The 16,510-nt window shown below is 43.2% G+C and overlaps 1 protein-coding gene and 1 pseudogene across 2 annotated transcripts in view; one reads left to right on the forward strand and one right to left on the reverse strand.

The window, feature by feature from the left end:
* The window catches only part of Fam160a1 (family with sequence similarity 160, member A1), a 125,240-nt gene extending 113,939 nt beyond the window's left edge, over window positions 1-11,301 (reverse strand). The window contains exon 1 of one of the 2 annotated variants that reach the window (XM_011240082.2): window positions 11,217-11,301. The gene's annotated coding sequence lies outside the window, so the exon portion shown is untranslated. The remainder of the gene's footprint in view (window positions 1-11,216) is intronic. The other variant, XM_006501333.3, reaches the window with a different exon arrangement.
* Window positions 11,232-11,999, forward strand: Gm19068 (predicted gene, 19068; annotated as a pseudogene).

Consider the following 16,510-nt stretch of genomic DNA (forward strand, 5'->3'; position numbering starts at 1 on the left):
TAGGCAGAGATAAAGAGTACTTTCTCACACAGGGCTGTGACCCCTGAACAAGGAGAACAGCAGGCGAGACTGAGGCGTGAGGAAAGGGTGACTCACCAAGGCTGCTCTTGGGGGAACTACAGGGTGCACTTATCTATCTAGTTATTCAAACAAGTACTGCATGCCTGCTCTGCATCAAAGCCCAAAGTGCTGTCCTGGCCTCCAGGCATGGTGTTCTGGAAAGCACAGTAGAACCCTAAGCACGAAGAGTCTGGCAGATGACTGCAGGCCACCAGAACACCTGCCGCAGATGGCGACTTACCAGGGGGAGAGCTCCCCTCCCGACCCCAATTATGTTGTGATATTGTGAGGACATATTCACTCCAAAAGCACTGAGATTTAACCATTTCTTCTCAACAACAGAAAATGTGAGATCTTTGTGAGAAGAGTTTTTTCTGGAGATGAGAAAATGAAACACCACCCCAGGAGTCAGCCACCAACAAGAGCCCCAAGATCATAGGGCCCATCTCTCCAAGAGCTGCAAAGTCCAGTGCTATCATGATGCTACAACCCAGCCCTGATCTGCCAGTGTTTAAAAACACATTATAATCTAGTGAAGCCAAATAAATCTGGCCTTAAATCCCAGCTCTGCTCCCTACAAAGACTGTAGCTTTAGGCAAAGTACTTAACCTTTTGTGGCCCCAATTTCTGCTGTTTCAAAATGGAGATAACAAGCTCTACCTTACTGGCACCTTGTGGGCATAATAGTACTCTCTTCACTGGGGCCATACAATGTCCTGCCATGGCCCCATTTTCTGGGCACTAGTCAGATTTCTAGCCACTGCTTGGGGTCAGCCTTAAACAATGATTTTCTGCACTAGAGCAATACATGATCTCAACCTGCTAGCCAAATGGAACAGAACCAGAGAAAGTCAGGGTGGGAACATGATCAAAGCACTCTAAGCTGGTCACCAGTCTGCAGTATGCTTGAATCTCAGAGATGGTGATCCACTGGCTTCGTCATCAACATTCCTAGTTCAAATCTAAGCGGTCAAGTGACCTGGTAGCAAGCAGTAAAGCAGATAAGGGTGAGGCAGCCAGCAGTTCGGAGCGTAGCTGGGTACGAGGAGGGATGACAACTGCAGCTGGAGAACTAACTTGTTGGGATCCAACAGCCTCTGATCCTAGCCCCTGGGTGTCCAGTTCCCCTCAGCCTTTGTCCTTTCTAGAGCCTGCTGCTGTCTTTGCCTAGGATCTTACAATAAGCTTCCTACTATCCAGGTCACAGGATGTTTTCTCTGTTCTCTGTGACCTGAGATAAAGTGGGTGGGAAGCCTCTGCCCACCTGGGAAAGAGGCCACAGGGAGCAGAGAAGCATTCACTGAAATTCTTTGTTAACCCTCACCGGATGGGCAGGGAAGACTAGACGATTCCTTCGGTTGAAAAAGGCTAAATAAAGATACTTCCCACGGAGGGCTGCCGAAAGGACCACCTGGTGTATGCTGGGGAGGCTGCAAACCATCTACTGTGAGTGAATGACATATTTAAGACGCTCCATGAAGGGCTGAAGATGTGCCTCAGTGGATAGAGTGCTGGCCTTATAGGCACAGCCTTAAATCAGCCCCCAGCAGCCCCTGAGCCAGGTGGTAGCGTAAGCCTGAAATCCCAGCACTTAAAAGATAAGTGGGGGGCTGGTGAGCTGGCTTGCCAGGTAAGAGCACTGACTGCTCTTTAGAAGGACCTGAGTTCAAACCCCAGCAACCACATGGTGGCTCACAACCATCCGTAATGAGATCTAATACCCTCTTCTGGTGCATCTGAAAACAGCTACAGTGTAGATATAATAATAAATAAATATTTTATTTATTTATTTATTTTTTTTTTGGAAGAAGAAGTAGTAGTAGTTGTTGTTGTTGAGTGGGCAGGTCTCATCCTCAGCAACACAGTGAGTGTAACATCAGACTAAACTACATGAGACTGTGTCCAAAAGGGAAAAAGAACATAATAAAAAATTCCACAATGTACAATTCCAAAGTCCAGAATTGCTAGTATTTTTATGATTTCTATCTTCCTTTGAGTGAAGAAAAAAAATGACAGGAATATTTCCTAAGATAGAAAGGGAGCCACATTTGCTGCTTTTATCTTTGTGATAAATTTTGATGAAGGAAGGAGAGAATAAACACTACCCAGCATCCTTGAAACAACTCCACAAACAACAACCAAACTTAAAAGCAACACTTCCCTCCATATCTCCACCCAAATAATTCAGAAAATGACAGTCAGACTGGCAAGCTCCCAGCCCTGACACATGCCACAATGCCACCTTCTAGTCTGGTCTCTAGCAACATGTCATTTCCCTACAGCACTTTTAGGATGCCTGCCCATTTAGCAGTTATTGTATTGCCTGGCTTATGGCCCAATTTGTTCCATTTCACGCCGCCTAGTTTAAATACGTACGTGAGTTCTGTATTGCAGCAGAATGGCTGATGGGTTTCTCCAAGCACCCTGGATGTGCACCCAATAGCGACCTGCTTCGGTGCCTTCCTCAAATCTGCATGTAGCAGAGAAAGTTTGTTTGCTGTATGTTCAAAGGCAGCAGCAAGCACTCCTGCATAAATCAAACCTGGCGATGGAGACAGGAGTGCTCTAGCAAGCCAAAACGTAATTTATCTCCATTTACTTTTTGTCGGGACCACTACTTAGGCAGGCCTGAGGTCAGTTGTTCCATTAGTTTTTCCTTCAGCATCCAAAAGGACCAGGTTCAAACACATCTGTTGTATGAACAAGATATTTGCCTCTCACTGGGCTTAGGCTGGGAGAAGCATTCTTCACACCCAAAGCCACTGGCTACAAGGAACACCTGACTTAACAGTGCTCGCGCGGGCTGCTGTTCACAGCTGCACAGTGTTTATTCTATGCTCTCGCTGTACGAGGTGTGATGCCTTCCTGGCATCCAATGGCAGGAGCTCAAGGTGGGAAGCAGTGAACCACAAGCTTCAAGGAAAGCTTTTCGGTTTCGTTTTCCTAGGCAACGAACAGAATCCTAATTGTCAAAACTAGTACTCCTTCAGAATCAGAACGTCTCAAGGTTGTTCCCAAACCCTCAGCTAATGGTATTAAACGAAGCAAAAAGAAATACGGCCTATGATGAACAAAGATTTCTTTTACATAAAAATCCACATGTAACTGTTGGGGCTTTTGCAGCTCGTTTCACTCCACCGCACTTGTGTTACGAGGAGAAATGCAACAGCAACAGCAAGAGCTCATTTTCCAGGAGTTGAGAAGTACAGAGGTGAACAGAAAACAGCGGCTTTCAACGGTCGGTGGTGAGTGTGGTTGCTTTACTCTGACATAATTGGTAAAACGGGCCGAGTACCTTTAATTATGTCACAAGATTTTAAACCCTTTACTCTGCAAACAGCTGGTGCCCTTTAAGGAATCCGTACAACTTTTAAGTGAGAAATTTTGATTTGTTGGGAGCATTTCCCCAGGTTATCTTCTCTGCCCAACAGCGCCTCAGTTCAGAGATGGAGCCTAACAGCACCCCTGCATTCCATGGAGCCTGCCTGTCCTGGACTGGATCACAAACCCAGGAGAAGCTCACAGAACATCGTGTAGCATGGTGGCCTTCAAGCCAGGGAGCTGACACTGGAATACTAGCTGGGCCGGAATTCCAGAGTCCTGCCCTTTCTATTGAATGGAGGGGTTCCACAATATGATGACACTTCAGAGTGTGAAAATAAGATAGTCATCAAAATGCAGAGCAAAAGAGATAAAGCTGACCTGCCATTCAAGATGATTCCTATTTATGTCCAGTATTTATTATAGTTTCTCAAACCAGAGAGCCTTGAGCACATGTCAAGAGCTTACCACTTCCAGAGGCACTTCCAGCTGACCTCCCTGTGCCTATCCTCCAGGGCAAGGTTTTCCCTGGAATACTAACTTGTTCATGGTAAGCTTCTCAGAGTCCCACAGTGGCTCCCAACCTCCTGGTAAGCAGGATGTATAGAGCTCTGTCCTGCCCGGTCACTGCCATAGCCCCACATGCCAAAACTCACAGCCAGAGTGGAGTCTGTGCTCTCATTCACCAGCCAAGGTCACATGAACTTCCACTCCAAGGAGACAGGATGGCACGTGTTGCTGCCAAAAAAAAAAAAAAAAAAAAAAAAAAAAAAAAGAGAGAAAAAAGAAAAAAAAAATGGCCCAAGGAAAGCCAAGAAGAGAGACTGTGGATTGGAACATCTGGATAGTATAGTAGTCCTGGCCTTTCTATTATCCTGTCATGAGTAAAACTCTGACAGCCCAGCTCTTCCACTATAAAAAAGAAGTACTAGGTCCTCTCTACTGACATTCAACTCTTTCTCCTTCCCCAACACTTCCAGTAGGAATAATAAAAACACACAGAAGATTAATTAATAGCACTTAAGAAAACATATACTCAGGAAAAAAAAATGTATGGGAAACTAACTGAGTTAACCCAGAAGAGATTGTTCTTGACTTCGCTGGCCCAGTGACAGGAAAGGTGCAGATCAAAAGCTCCAGTTGTGTCACTGAAGTCTGGGTTTATTCGCATGTTACTTGGTATAACTACTAGGAGGTTAAGGCGATCACTCAGCTGGTAATATGCTGAACATTACAAGCATGAGGACCTGAATTCAACCCCCAGGATCCACATTCAAAAAGCTGAGTGAAGTGTTGTGCACTTGTCTCAGCCCTACAGAGGTAGAAAACGGGTGAATCCCCAGTAGCCAGCCAGCCTAGCCTACTTGCTAAGTTCCAGGCCAATGATAGTGTCTCAGTAAAAAAGAAAGATATATAGACAGTATCTTAGAAACAACATCCAAGGTTTTCCTCTGACCTCTAAATGCACCTATGGAAACATGCACATGTACACACAAGTACACACACACACACACCCCTACTGAGAACACTAGCTATGGTGGTGCATACCATCGGTGATGAGGCAAGAGTTTAAGGCTGGCTTTGAATAGCATAGGCAGGTCGAGGTCATTCTACACTGCATGGGATGTTGTCTCAAAACTAACTGCTGACAGGTGAGGAGGCAGCTCACTGGTAGGATAGTTGCAGTAGGCCCTGGATTCACTTCCTACTAAGGCAAACAAAAAATTACCAGAAGATATACATATTAAAGAACTATGAAGGGTAAGGAAGAAATCAGCATTCTAGGGGCTGTGGAGATGGCTCGGTGGATACATAGTCCTTGCTGTACAAGCCTGTAGACCAAAGTTTAAGACCCTGAAATTCACATAAATGCCAGGTGGGCATGGTGGCCCACCTTTGGTTCCAGGGCTCAAGGTAGACATAGGAGATCCCAAGAGCAAGCTGGTAAGCTCTCGGTTGAAGTGAGAGATTTGGCATCAATGAACAAGATGGAGAGTAATTAAGAAATACTCCTAACAACAATATAAAACTAACCAGTACCCCCCCCTGGAGCTCGTGTCTAGCTGAATATGAATCAGAAGATGGCCTAGTCGGCCATCAGTGGAAAGAGAGGCCCATTCATTGGTAGTGCAAACTTTATATGACTCAGTACAGGGGAACGCCAGGGCCAAGAAGTGGGAGTGGGTGGGTGGGTGGGGGAGTGAATGGGGGAGCGTGTGGGGGACTTTTGGGATAGCATTGGAAATGTAAATGAAATAAATACCAAAAAAAGAAAGAAAGAAAGAAAGAAAGAAAGAAAGAAAGAAAGAAAGAAAGAAAGACTCCTAACATCAACCTAACATCAGGCCTGCACATGCAACAGCACATGAATGTATCCCTACCCACCCACACATGTGAACATGCATACAAAAAAAGTTCAAAAATATCACACACATAATAAGGAAGTCCTCTTTAAGTCAAAGGACAGTACTGAAAGGGAAGAGATAAAGGTAAATGGACAGGGACAACTAGGGACTAACCACCATGGGGGCAGGACCGTATCTGCTTAGTGTCGTTGTCTCCCAGTCTTCAGGGCCTCCAGCCGAATGCTCAATGACTGTCTGATGGAACAGTGCACAAACAAAATGGCTTCCTCTAACAGCTTGGAGATGTTGCTTATAACAAAGGATAAAAGCAATGTCCTTCCTCTATCAGAGTCTCTACTAAAGACAACATTAATTCCACTTACTGGAAGCTCTCCTAACGATGACAGAGGGAAGAATGTAAACCTCACAGAATAACTATTCTGGGCAATAAATGATCAAATGCTACTGCGATAGCAAGTAAACAAATCTGTCACTTCACTCATTCTCTATGCTGACACATTAGCTAGGAGGGAGCCTTATAATAAATAACAGAACAGTAGAAGTCATCCCGCAAGCTTGCCCAAACACCTTTGGAAACACATATCCATTTGCCACCTCTTCCTAAGTTGATTTTCCCCTCCAACCACATCAACCACAATTACAATCACATGTCAGATCCATGTGGTCCAAATGATGGACAGGCCCCTTAACCAAATGTATCACCATAGCAACAAAGGGGCTGTGTTTGCTGCTATCTACCTGCCAATCAATTATTTAGCATGCCTATACTACAGTGACACAGCGTAAATGAACATGTTCATGAGCAGCAAGAGGCAGAATAGACTCACCAGCACCCAACAGCAAACTGATCACAAAGCAAGCACACTCTCCTGGAGGTAACATACAGAGCACAGTATAAAGGGATGGAGGGAAAGCCTCTACTTTTAAGTTTCTGCTTTAGAATTACATGAGCTTGTGAGCTCCCGGCTTTTATTTAAGGAGGGACAGAGGGAGCAAGGGAGGGGGCAGGAGAGGGACAAGGGAGAGGGCAGGAGAGAGGAAGGGAACGAGGGAGGGAGGGAGGGAGGGAGGGAGGGAGGGAGGGAGGGAGGGAGGGATCTTGGGGAAGGAAATCGCAGGAACTATATATACACCCTTTGTCAAAGGTTACTGGTAATATGACACAGTGAGCCAAAGGCTGAAATTTATTTTAAATTAAACTCCTATACCTTGGTTTGGTTTTGGTTCTGGCCTATTTTCTGGATTATTTCTCGTCAGGAGAACAGACTCAGTGATTGAAGGATGCACAGTAACCAGCAGCTGGCTGTGACTATCCTCCCTTTCAACCTGGCACAGCTCCACTGACTTCCCCTGGGAGATTTCTAAAGGGAGCCTCAGACAGGTTCCCACGGCCGCTGCCTTGATAAAGGAAAAGTGTTTCTATCCTAAGAACCAGAGACTATGTTAAGTCCAGAATGACCAGTCACAGTGGAACAAACAACAAAATGTTAAGGCCAGCCGGGCGGTGGTGGCACACGCCTTTAATCCCAGCACTTGGGAGGCAGAGGCAGGCGAATTTCTGAGTTCGAGGCCAGCCTGGTCTACAAAGAGAATTCCAGGACAGCCAGGGCTACACAGAGAAACCCTGTCTCGAAAAACCAAAAAAAAAAAAAAAAAAGATGTTAAGGCCAACGCAACAGAACAGGTTCTGCTGGTCCTCATTCCCTGTACCCTCAGAGATCCAGAAACTGGGGGGGCAGCATTGAAAGATGGAGTCAGTATTGGGACCAGAATGAACGCCTTTCTGTTCATGTTATTGGTGTTTGTTTGTTTGTTTGTTGCTTATTTGATTTTTTTTTACACAACCCCTTAGAAAAAAGAAAGAATAAATGATAGTAATCTTCCAAAAGATTCTAATCTATTTATACTAGGTAATGATTAAATAAAGGTTTCATACCCCCCCCAAAAAGAATGTTTTTACTTGGTTAAAAATAATTGACAGAGCCCAGAAGAGCTCTCTAACTCCCTGACAAATTAAAAGCCGTAACCAATTCTTACACCGCTTCCTCTCTCCTATCCAAGATACAGTCCTCCTCACTCTGTGCACCAGTATCCAGCTTAGCATAAGTTGGAAGTATCAGGCTTTGATTAGACTGTAGGGATGACTAAATCATTCCAGACCAGTAGTCTATCACAGATATTAATTTTACTGTGGTAAATATAAGCAATCATATTAAAACATCATGATATAGAATTATTTTGTTGTTCATACAGAAAAAGATTTGAAAAAATATGAAATATTCACCAAAAGTAACAGTTTCTCCCTTAAAACCCATCGTCCCCAAGAAAAGTAACATAATATTTAACCTGAGATCTAGGGTGGGCTTTCTTCTGCAAATCGCTCTTCTAAGGGAATCAATGACCACATAAAGCAGCAAGCGTTTACAAACACTTCACACAGCACTATAATTTTATGTATATACCCACATAAAATAAAAGCATGTACCTTGGGGAACATTTACACAACCAAATGCTTTTCTGATTAGCATATAAAAAAGCGTAAGACAGATAACCTTTCACATCTGACAGCACACACGGCACACACAGGCTGAGTTATGACCGATGTTCTGTTGCTATAATTGACTGAATGCCTTTAGACAACTGGTCAGATACTCACCTCTTATTTTCTGTCAGCTGACATGCATGCAAATGCATATTATGAGACCCATGGAGAACAATAAGTTTTAGAAAAGTTCTTCCACTGAAGATTTTGTTTTTTTGTAATTCTCTAACAACCTTGGTTGGAACATAAAAAAGACAATATAATAATGATATATAAAAGCTGCCAGGGTTTAAAAATGTGTCCCTTAAAGGCCCATGTGCTAAAGGCTTGGTCCCCAGGAGAGACAGGAGAGAGATTTTAAGAGGTAGGGTCCCCTAGCCAAATGGATGGACCTGGAGGGCATCATCCTGAGTGAGGTAACCCAATCACAAAGGAACTCTCACAATATGTACTCACGGATAAGTGGATATTAGCCCAGAAACTTAGGATACCCAAGATATAAGATATAATTTGCTAAACACATTAAACTCAAGAGAACGAAGACCAAAGTGTGGACACTTTGCCCCTTCTTAGAATAGGAAACAAAACACCCATGGAAGGAGTTACAGAGACAAAATTTGGAAGTGTGACGAAAGGATGGACCATCTAGTGATTGCCATATCCAGAGATCCATCCCATGATCAACTTCCAAACGCTGACACCATTGCATACACTAGCAAGATTTTGCTGAAAGGACCCAGATATAGCTGTCTCTTGTGAGACTATGCCAGGGCCTAGCAAACACAGAAGTGGATGCTCACTGTCAGCTATTGGATGGACCACAGGGCCCCCAATGGAGGAATTAGAGAAAGCACCCAAGGAACTAAAGGGAACTGCAACCCTATAGGTGGAACAACAATATGAACTAACCAGTACCCTGGAGCTCTTGTCTCTAGCTGCATATGTATCAAAAGATGGCCTAGTCAGCCATCACTGCAAAGAGAGGCCCATTGGACTTGCAAACTTTATATGCCCCAGTACAGGGGAACGCCAGGGCCAAAAAGGGGGAGTGGGTGGGTAGGGGAGTGGGGGGGTGGGTATGGGGGACTTTTGGTTTAGCATTGGAAATGTAAATGAGCTAAATACCTAATAAAACATGGAAAAAAAAAGAGGTAGGGTCTTTTTTTATTTTTTTATTTCTTTTTTTTATTAGATATTTTTTTATTTACATTTCAAATGCTATCCTCTTTCCTAGTTTCCCCCTCTGAAAATTCCCTATCCTCTCCCCCTCCCCCTGCTCCTGAACCCACCCACTCCCATTCCTGGCCCTGGCACTCCCCTATACTGGGGCATAGAACCTTCACAGGTCCTAGGGCAAGAGGTAGGGACTTAGGAAACGCCCTTAGGTCATTGGGAGCATGCCCTTGAGGGAGAGAGGGAGTTCTGGTCTTTCTCTTCTCCTCTAGCTTGTATTCCTGCTCCTGATGCAAGCAGCCAGCATCAGTGATGACCGGGTCCCCACTTTTGCCACCCGGCACTGCCGATGCCCAGAGCAGTGAATCCACCCAACCCTAGATTAAAAGCCCTGAAACCAAAAATCAAAACAAACCTTGAATAAATGTTTGTCTCTATCTACAATACATTTATCATTTATTTCATTAGAAGACAGAAAGCTGACATAAACATAAGGGTGCTGATCACAGCATTCATGTTACTTTCTTGTAAATAGCAGGTACTCATATTTACTGGAGAAAGAAAAATTAGACTACAACACTAAACAATACCATTTCACTTCTAAATGTAGATTTTGTATGTAAATTATTCTTTTCATACTTCAATTGCTGAACAGACACATCTAATTGCTTTTAACAGCAAAAAATATAAACTTCAAAGTTGTCCAGTGAGTCCATGTGACTATGGAACCTGTACAACAACTATTAAAATAGGTACAAGCCGGAGGGATGGATCAGGTGGGCACAAACGCTCACTATGCAAACCTGAGGACCACAGTTTGATCCTCAGAACCCACAGTCGAAGAAGAGAATCGACTTCTGGAAGTTGTAATATGACCTCCACACATTCCCACACTCACACACACACATTACACACAACAATGCTTTTATAAATGGTTCAAGACTATCAAAGAACAACTAAGGAACAGAATAGAGTGACCCCAAAATAGATCCCCTCATACAAAATCATGACTGTCACAAAGTCACTAGGATAATCCCACAGGTAAAGAAAAACAAAAGTCAAAAAATGTTGATAGAATAACTAGAAACATGACCACAACCCTACCTCATTCACAAAAGCTAACTTGATAGCTAATACAAATGAGAATATAAATGATAAAACCATAAAGCTGTTGGTGGAAAACAGGATAAGTCATGATGTGGGCAAAGGCTTTTCAAGTGGTTGACAAACATACAAAGAGCTCAAAAACAAAACAACAACAACAAATACACACGAAGTCAAATAACATAGTAATTCATAAATGAGCTATAGACAGTTTTCAAAAGATAAACTGTAAATGGGCAGTGAACATGAAAAAATATTCACCATCACTAACCATCAGAGAAGCATAAAATGAAGCTGCACTGAGACGGTCTCTCACATCAGTCAGAATGACAGCCATTAAGAAAACAAATGACAAATGCTGGCAAGAATGCAGACTGAAGGGAACCTTTATATGTTGCTGGTGAGATGGTACCTCAATTCACCCACTATGGAAATCAGTGTGGAGCATCTCAAAAACACTAAAAGTAGATAGACCTACCACAGGGCCCAGATAGACACCCCTAGTAACTTGCCCAAAGGACTCTGAGTTAACTACAGGGATATTGGACATCAATGTTTATTGCAGCACGATTCACAGTATGGAATGGAGCCAACACATGCCCAACAACACAGGAATGACAGACAGAGAAGAGTGACATCCAGGCTCTTACCTGTTTCACAACTGGTGTGGTGATACCACTGTTTGAAGCCCTCACAATAGGGTTCAATGAATTGAACATGCAATGGTAGCTGCCAATAAGGTTCACCCTCCACTGTTCTGAAATTAAAAATAGATACAGTTTTAATTTTATTGAAGGAAAATAGATCAAAGTTCCAGTTCATCAGAGTGAAATTCTCCACACTGGTAATTATATGGTATCTTAACTACCAAGCCTGCTGTTGGTGTTAGACTGTTGTGTAATTTAACATGTAGTGAATGTTTGGGTCATAGATTTGTATTTGACAGATCACTTCCTATGTCTCTTGTCTTGACTCTCTAGTGGGAACAAGACTCAGATACCAACACAATGTGTGCTGGAATCCATGGTGTGTGGCATGAGGTTGCCTACTGCTGGTTATAATGGTGTGGCGCCCTCACACCTTTCAAGCCTGTCCATCTGCTATTGTGATTGTTTCTCTTGCTCTATTTCAGTTGAACTCTCTTTCAATCAACTAATGCTTAACATGGAGAGATGAATACCTGAGTTTTCAGAAGGAAATATAAGTGAACTGGTTAAACACTGTCTGTGTTCCTTAACAGATACAAGCATGGCAGCAAGAACTGGTGACAGGCATGCTTCCACAGAAACTGCCAGTATGGACTTGGAGTTTCCCATATATTACAGTGCTATGTCCCCATTTCCAGAACATCTTCCAGAAGGACCCCAGAGAAAGGCACAGCACACACCATCTACTGATAAACCTAAAGGCTAACTGGTGAACCAATGGAACACTAAGTATCAAAGTAGCTTTTATGTGCACTTAGTGTGTAAGAATGCAGAAGCACAAATACCAATGACAATAACCTATACTATACACCAAAGCAGAGGCGTGGATTGGCACCTTTAAGGAATCAGTTCAAATATACATTTCCCCCTCAAGTAACATCACTTAAACAATAGGTGGGATACAGGTTTTAAAAACTCTATATACAATTATTTTCTAAAAAGTATGGGTATCTGCTCTAATTCTTATATAAAAAGTAAAAGACAAATGTGATGTGTCTGTGTATATACTGTATGTATGCTTTTCAAAACAGGTATATGTCCTGACCCTTTTAATGCAGGTTTGAATTTGAAATTGCATATTATATAAATACACACACACACACACACACACACACACACACACACACACTTTATTGTTCTAAATAAAGAATTTTAAGCACAGTACCCAGAAAAGGAAGGTAAAGGAAAACAGTGGGTGGCTCAGGGAAGACAAACAAATTAGCACATCACTGCATCAACAACTGTTTTAGTTCCACTGGGAGGGAAGTGCACTCGCCCACTGGTAAGATGACAGAGCACGGAGGGTCCCCTGAATTTACCTAAGCTATCCTAATTGCAAGTTTGGACTAACAGAACAGCTTATTTCCATCTGCCAAGAGCGCTCGTTCCAGGTGCTGCAGCCTAATGAAGCCTGCATGAGCAGGGAGGGTGTCAAGGCCGCCTTGCCCGCTCTCCACAGCACACTGTGCACTTCTGGCACAGCATTTGTACAAAACGGATCAAAAGTTCAGCTTGGTAGCTCCAGAGGTCTGTATGGTATTCGGCACTTACAGGGCAGTTGCTAAATGCTAACTAAAAAGAAGGCTCAGTAAAAGGTATTTTAAGGTCCCAGCAATGACTCTCAAGCCAAAATTCTCCTCTCAATCAGTTCTCCCATAGCTGGAAAGTAACCTCTAGCACCCCCACCTTTACATTATGAACTAACCAGTACCCCCAGAGCTGTGTCTCTAGTTGCATATGTAGCAGAGGGTGGCTTAAGCGAAGCTGGTTAGGATGTATAAGCAGGAATTCTCCATATTGCAATAGCAAATTTACTGCAAATCTAAAATCATCTTAAAATAAGAAAACGTTCCTATCACTGACAACAGGCAGGACCCCAGGCCTCATATGAAAAGAGAAAACTAAGGGAAGCCAACTGTAGTGAGGGACGCAGAAGAGCAGAGGCCTGGGGACAAAGAACAAACTGTAGCCTCCAGCTCCTAACCTTGTCAGGGACCAGTCAAGCTTTACAATACTGCCCGCTGTTAGGAAAATCCTGAACCTCCCCAAAGGCCCATGCCCTGCAAAGAAAGTAAATCACTTTCCAGCCAAAGTGATGTTTGCAGTCCAGAACTTACATTCCTGCCAGAGAAAAACAACATTCATACCAAAAATAAATCTGTTAAAAATGTACGGATACCTACAATCACAAAGCCTTAGGAGTGTACAATAAAGTGTGATAGGCTACCTAGGGGTGCTCTATACCACAGTACAGCATTGGAAAGAGCTTCCGGGAACATGGAGCTGTCACAGAGCCCCTGGGTGCAGTCTACCTGTGCACCAGCCTTCTGTCGGTCACTGTTACTCTTGTCCCAACCGCTATTCACTTGTTTGTCAGCTGAGAAAGACAACAGAGGTAAATTTCACACTTCACACAAGAACGAGCTTTTAGATGCTGCCCTGGGTCTCCAAGGCCACAGCCACATCTGCTAATGTAGTTTGTTCCATCCCTGGCTCAGTGCCCCATGAAGGTAAAGAGTTTAATAAATGCTTCCAGTGACAGCAACGGCTAACGAGCAAGCTTTCTTCCCACCTCATCTACTTTGCTCAGGTGATATTTATTAAGCACTCATTTGTACAAGGTTAGCCCTATGCTAGTACTGTTATATTCTTCCCGAATAATGTTAAATACATACCTCAGAGAACACTTCCAAACTCCAGAGAATCAGATCTAAGGAGTGCCTGCATTTGCCTGGGGCAGATGTTTCTCCAAAGCCATGTATAGTTTCTAGGGAGAGCTCGCCAGGGAGGGTCTATAAGAGGTCCACAGTAGGGTCAATAAGAGCAGATGGCACAAGCCTACTAGGAGAGTCAGCCCTTACTTTGTTATAGGACTCTGTGAGCTCTGATTCCAAATTACTAATTTGGGACAAGCCTATGATTGTAAAGAGTGCAGAGATGAAAGAGTGACTTGGAGAGCCTCTCTATACTGTTGAGTCCCCCCGCCCCCCAAGTTCTGGATCAGTGGTGTGCTGCTGATCATCTAGAGAGCACCAACAAGGTAGCATGTCCTCTCCCACCCAGGAGCTACTCGCCTTCAGTTCCTATGCTGATGAGGAACATCTGGATTGCCAGATCCTGCCAAACGACTAAGGACTCCAAAGCCACCAAATGAGACACAACCCTGGCCAATGGTCAGACCTCCGTACACTTATCAGCATTATACTGTGCACGAACGTAAGGGCCCCAGAGTTACTGCCCCTGTTTTGTCTTTCCTACACGATACATTTCCAAGGGTTTGTTTTTTCATTTTTAAGTGCTTTTGAGGGCTTCATGGCTACTTAGTCCTCCCATGCCACTCCTCCAGCCTTTGCCTCAAACCAGCCCTTTTAGGTTTTATTTCTAGATTCTGTCTTCTTTTGAATCTTTCAGATTCAAAATACGTCAGGGAAAAGTTCTGTGTTCAATACTCTCCTTGTGCCTAAGCTCTGCAACGGTTATCTTCTGTTTAAATAAAATATAACATGGTCTCTCCAATGAATTCTAGCCTGCACCTTGCTTTGCAGTTCCAGATGCCCTTTAGCTCTCTGAAGAGGCAAAACTGGTTCTCAGAGTGTTCTCAGACTCACAAGTGAGGAGCAATGGTTCTTATGGGCCATGAGAACCTTCAGAATAAATACCAGGACTAGTGTGTGGCTCAGTGGGACAATATCTGCCTAGCAGTCACCAAGTCCTTGGTTTCTCTTGTAGCTCCAAAATTAATTGGTTAGTTAATATATAGTCATATATGCCCTTTTGTTTATTTTCTACCCCAGGGTTATTTAAAAGCTGGACATAGTGACACATACCTATAATCTCAGACACTTGATAGACTGCTTGAAATCAGGATCTAAGGCCAACCTAATAATTATCAAATACTAATAAATGTATATTGAATAGAAGAAGGTAATAAAGTTAACTGAAGTTTAAAATATTAAATGGGGTATTAAAACTTTTTAAAGTTGTCTTCTAAAATATCTAGTCTCTTTCTCTCAGCACATCTTCCCTTGAAAACTCAATGTAGCTATCCCAGCATAAAGGAAGAGTTGCAGGCACTGTGTGCCATCCTCGGTGGGAGACCTCAGCTAGAATCAGCCAGCTCTTGCTCAACACTGGAGATGTCTCAATTTTGCCTTAAATGCTAATAAAATGCCACAACAGATTTTTCCTTTGGAAAGAGGAGATGTGCCTTCTGTCCTAAGAAGCAAAGTTGGTTTGTAAATAATCTTTAAAAATGATCACCACAGTTTCAAATCTCTTCCCAACTGATTTCACTGTTTTTATCACTGCAGTTCAGCACTCTTACAAGGATGTCTTTTTTTATTTAGTGAAAATACTTCCCTGACAAAGGTCATAGGAAACTCACTGGAGCCTTGCGGTCCTGGTAAATATTGTATTAACTATCCTTCCCAAAACATGCCAGGCTTCCCTATCTACTCGCCGCCCGGGTCAATTCCCTCCCTTCGCTTCCCAGAGCCCCATTTGAATTCTACCTCCCGATGCTGTTACTGCCTGCCCTTAGTTCAAGATCATGATTTATTAATGAGTATGTGCTAGACTTTGAAGCCTGATCTTTAACTTTTGGAGGAGACCATATGGCAAAACACCCTTAAAGAGAAGCCGCTGACCAAGTCTTGGCAGACTGTCATTCTCCTGGGGGTAGCATCATCTGTCCCACTTTGTCAAAAGAGCTTTCTCAAGTCTGACTTCTGATTCTTTCCATATCTGACTCTAAGCAAATGAAATCGGTTTGCAGATGGTCCAGCACTCAGAAGATTATCAAATGGCTTCCCATTTTTAGAAACCCCAAATTATTCAGTGCTAGTCACAGAGTATGAAAGAACAGTTTTATTTGTGGCCACTCCGTTTATTATCAATGCCCTTGAATAACATACAATCTTGTCGGTCCATAGCACACTGGGACAACTACCATACCCCATTGGGTGCACACCAGGGCATGCTGGAGCAGGGTCATTTCCCTGTCTTAATGCAGTCATTACACGGTTGGTGTCGGCCCACGTTTTCAATACAGTTAAAGAATTTAAAGGGTTGCTACACTGAAACATTTGTTTTACTACATTAACTTCACATTTTCATCCTAAAATTGGACTAGGCCTGTTCTGTCACTTTGCACTTGTCCCTTATTTGTCTTTGAAGAAACAAGTAAAAGTTGTAACTTCACTAAAAGCTTAGCTACTGGAAAAGACACTCAATTCTTC

This window comes from Mus musculus, chromosome 3, assembly GCF_000001635.26.
Source record: "Mus musculus strain C57BL/6J chromosome 3, GRCm38.p6 C57BL/6J".
Lineage (NCBI taxonomy): Eukaryota > Metazoa > Chordata > Mammalia > Rodentia > Muridae > Mus > Mus musculus.